Source organism: Chiloscyllium punctatum, chromosome 3 (genome assembly GCF_047496795.1).
Source record: "Chiloscyllium punctatum isolate Juve2018m chromosome 3, sChiPun1.3, whole genome shotgun sequence".
Taxonomy (NCBI): domain Eukaryota; kingdom Metazoa; phylum Chordata; class Chondrichthyes; order Orectolobiformes; family Hemiscylliidae; genus Chiloscyllium; species Chiloscyllium punctatum.
In genome coordinates this window covers 125,210,811-125,214,954 of record NC_092741.1, presented here as the reverse complement: position 1 = coordinate 125,214,954, position 4,144 = coordinate 125,210,811, and the positions used below count along the sequence as shown (strand labels likewise).

Below are 4,144 nucleotides of genomic sequence, written 5' to 3'. Positions count from 1 at the left end.
TATTCTGTCTCCCACCAAAGATGTGCAGGTTAGGTGGATTGGCCATACTAAATTGCCCATAGTGTCCTGGGATGTACAGGCGAGGTGGATTAGTCACGGGACATGCATGGTTACAGGGTTAGAGTAGGGAGGTGGGTCTGGATGGGGTGCTCTGCAGAGGTTCAATGTGGACTTGATGGGCTGAATGGCCTGCTTCCACACTGTAGGGACTTTATAATCTGGCGCTGATAAAGTGTACGATGTGCAGAAATTGAAGGTAATAGTCAATTCATGCCTTAATCTATTCACTCAAGTTCTGAATTAACCTATATTTAAGTTAATTTTCATAAATTAATAAGCAAATCTGAGCTAGGAATTATCCAGGATTCATATTTTTCCAGATAAATTTTAAATTGATAAATCATCCCAGTGTTACTGAACATTTACAGTGCACGGTCTTTGCCTGCCTGATTAGCATCATTTGGTGCAATTATCTCAGCAGATCATTTCACTCTACTTGCCGTGATTTGGAGGAGCTAGTGTTGCATGGGGTGGACAAAGTTAAAAATCGCACAACACCAGGTTGTAGTCCACTAGCTTCGAAATCTAGTGCCTCCAAATAAACCTGTTGGACTATAACCTGGTATTGTATGATTTCTAACTCACTGTACTCGCACTAGCCAAATTTCACAATTAATTGGCATGTCAACAAAACTAAGCATCTGCACGTTTAGTCAGCTGTAAAACCAAGTACTTCTTTGGTCAACAAATGTTTTCAATGTTTGACAGAGTGTTAACCTAATCTCACAACTATTCATACATGACCTTTGGTCCATTGTTGAAGGAAAGCTCCCCATTAAATTATAGTAGCCAGAGTGCAACAGGAAGTTTGAGCTTGGCTCAGTTCTCAACGATTTGAACTGCATATTTGTATCTGGTTCATCAAAAATATTGAAAAATGATGACATTTATTTATTTCCGATCAGATTAGTAATAAAATTTATGTTTTTGAGTAGAACTAGTAAACCAGTAGAGTTTTTTTTAACGGTTTCAATGATTCCTTTAATAATTCTAAACTCATCCTAGTTAATATATGCTATTCTAATCAATGGGCAATGCAATTTGATGCAAAGTTAATCTTTTAAAATCTGTGCAGCAATGTGTTATGATCTGCACAAAGTACACAGGCAGGTAGTAGAACCAGATTTAATTATAATTCTAATCAGGGAATTGGATAAATAGTTGAAAAGAAAACATTTGTTGGACTATGGGGAAAGGGAACAGGGCTAATAAGTACTCTCAAAGGGCCAGCACTGGCCTGGGTGGACAAATCCTATGCTGTACCCCCATTCTCTAACTTTGCCCTAATAATTTTCAGTTATTGTAAAATTGATTGTGTAGTTACAATCATCAAGAAGAACTGAGACTAAATTACTGTATGTGTGAAATCAATTGTGTGCAATTGTATTTATTGAGTCTATATAAAACAATGTTCAGATTTAATCAGCAAAAAAGTTTTAGAAAGAGAAAATGTGCTATCTTACATTAACAAAAGTTTGTAAGTGCTGGTGTTTTCCCTCTTTGCTCTCTCTGGAATATTTATTATAATTTCCTCCCCACCTTTGAGGGTGGCACAGTGACTCAGTGGTTAGCTCTGCTGCCTCACAGCGCAAGGGACACAGGTTCAATTACCACCTCAGGCCTGTGTGGATGTGTGGGTGTGCTCCAGTTTCCTCCCACACTCCAAAGATGTGCAGGTTAGGTGAATTGGCCATGCTAAGTTGCCCATAGTGTTCAGATCTAGCAGCACCTGTGGAGAGAAATCAGCATTAATGTTTCAGGTCCAGTTATATTATAGTAGCCAGAGTGCAAGAGGAAGTTTGAGCTTGGCTCAGTTCCCAACGATTTGAACTGCTGAGCTTTTCCAGCAATTTCTGTTTTTGTTTCTAATTTACATCATCCACAGTTCTTTTGGTTTTTATCAAAATGATTCGGTGGCTTTAGATATCATTCCAGTGCCAACATGTAGATGGCAAAGGAGGAGTGGAGCATTAGGGTGACTGCTCTGAAGTTTGAAGAGAGGAAATATTGGAGGTCCACTGGCTTTGTTTTAATAGGTAGGGATGCAACTACACACTGCCAATCCCAAGTGGGCGGCACAGTGGCACAGTGGTTAGCACTGCTGCCTCACAGCGCCTGAGACCCGGGTTCAATTCCCGCCTCAGGCGACTGACTGTGTGGAGTTTGTACGTTCTCCCCGTGTCTGCGTGGGTTTCCTCCGGGTGCTCCGGTTTCCTCCCACAGTCCAAAGATGTGCAGACCAGGTGAATTGGCCATGCTAAATTGCCCATAGTGTTAGGTAAGGGGTAAATGTAGATGTAGGGGTATGGGTGGGTTACGCTTCGGCGGGGCGGTGTGGACTTGTTGGGCCGAAGGGCCTGTTTCCACACTGTAAGTAATCTAATCTAAAAAAGAAGATAGATAAATACATAGAATCTCTACAGTGTGGAAACAGGCCCTTTGGCCCAACAAGTCCACACTGAACTTCCGAAGAGTAACCCACCCAGACCCATTCCCCTGCCATATTATCCTAGATTTACCCCTGATTAATGCACCAAACTAACGCATCCCTGAACACTACGGGAAACTTAGAAAAACACAGCAACATTTCTAATCAAATTTCTGTAAATTTGTGCATCAGCACTTCTGGTGATTGTTATATAACCTGGTGTCTACAAAGGTGCAATGCAATGTAATCTGACAACTAATCAGCCTTCTTTTCACTGAAACTCTCCTATTCAAGAAATTGATTCAAAAACAGAAATTGCTGGAAAGCTCAGCAGGTCTGGAAGAGTAACTGGACCCGAAACATTAATTCTGATTTCTCTCCACAGGTGCTACTAGGAGAGTCCCTGGTTTCAGTGAAAAGAAGGCTGATTAATTGTCAGATTACATTGCATTGCACTTTTGCAGAGACCAGGTTGTATAACAATCACCAGAAGGGCTGATGCACAAATTTACAGACTGATTATAAATGTTGCTGTATTTTTCTATACAATAGTTTAAATTTTAATATAAAAGGAATGATTATGGTCTGGTTACTTGTTTCCTATTTGGAATAAACATTGACACAGCAAACACAGTCATTGTTACCACATTGAGATCCACCTTTCACATTCAGACTGCAAGACTCTTACCTTGTGATTGCATGACCCATGAGCACAGCCTGTTTCTGGTGAGGACGAATGTATAGTTGTAGCGCCCCTTGCTGGCTCATCTTCACATTGCACCGACAAAGGAAAGTTGTTCGTTTAATTGCAGAAAATATTTAATCACATAAGGAGATAATCATTTAGCCCCTTGAAGCTACTCTGCAATTTATTGCATTCATGAGTAATCTGTGACCTAAGCCTATACTCCCAACTTTTCCAATATCCATTAATGCCATTAGTGAACATATCAATCTCAGTTTCAACTTAATATTTAAACTTTATTTTTGGAAAGGAATTCCAAACTTCCAACATCTTTTCTGTTTCCAAATACTTACTTATTTCTAACCCGAAAGTACTAACTGTAGCTCGGAAACTATGCTCACTGGTCCTAGACTTGCCAACCAGAAGAGATAGAAAACTATTTATCAGGATCGCTACTTTTCAGAAATTCCACAAGTAAAATACTGCAGATGCTGGAAACCCAAAATAAAACAGCCGGAGAGACAGTTTCGAGTACAGTAATAAATCTGGAATATCAACTCTACTTCCCTGTCCACAGCTGCTGTCAGACTTGCTGAGTGTTTCTAGAGTTTACTATTTAGTTCTATCACATTCAGTAAGTTTTCCTTTGAGATATTTTCTAATCAACCCAGTTCACACACCTCTAGATAAGATGGGCATTGAACCCAGGTCTTCTGGCTCAGAGATACAAACATGACCACTGTGCCACAAGGTTGCCATTAGAGTTAACAGCTGCGAGGCTTCTTTAAGTCTGCATGTTTCTATAATGGCAGGGATGGGGTGGGGGTGGTGTCATGATAATTTTCAAACCTTGAAATAGAGTCACAGTGGGTACTGGTTTGGGAAGCACATATTTAAACAGCTTAGTGTGTCAGCTGTGGCTCAGTGGGTAGCAAACATGATGCCTCTGCATTCAAGTGGCTGAACAACCT

General features: G+C 40.4%; 1 long non-coding RNA gene across 1 annotated transcript; it reads right to left on the bottom strand.

Moving 5' to 3' along the window:
- Positions 1-1,443: 1,443 nt before the first annotated feature.
- On the bottom strand, positions 1,444-3,967 carry LOC140455129 (uncharacterized). Its single transcript, XR_011952778.1, has 3 exons — positions 3,854-3,967; positions 3,177-3,256; positions 1,444-1,789 (listed from the first exon to the last, which is right to left on the bottom strand). It is a non-coding gene; the product is annotated as an uncharacterized lncRNA (long non-coding RNA).
- Between the last annotated feature and the right edge of the window lie 177 nt (positions 3,968-4,144).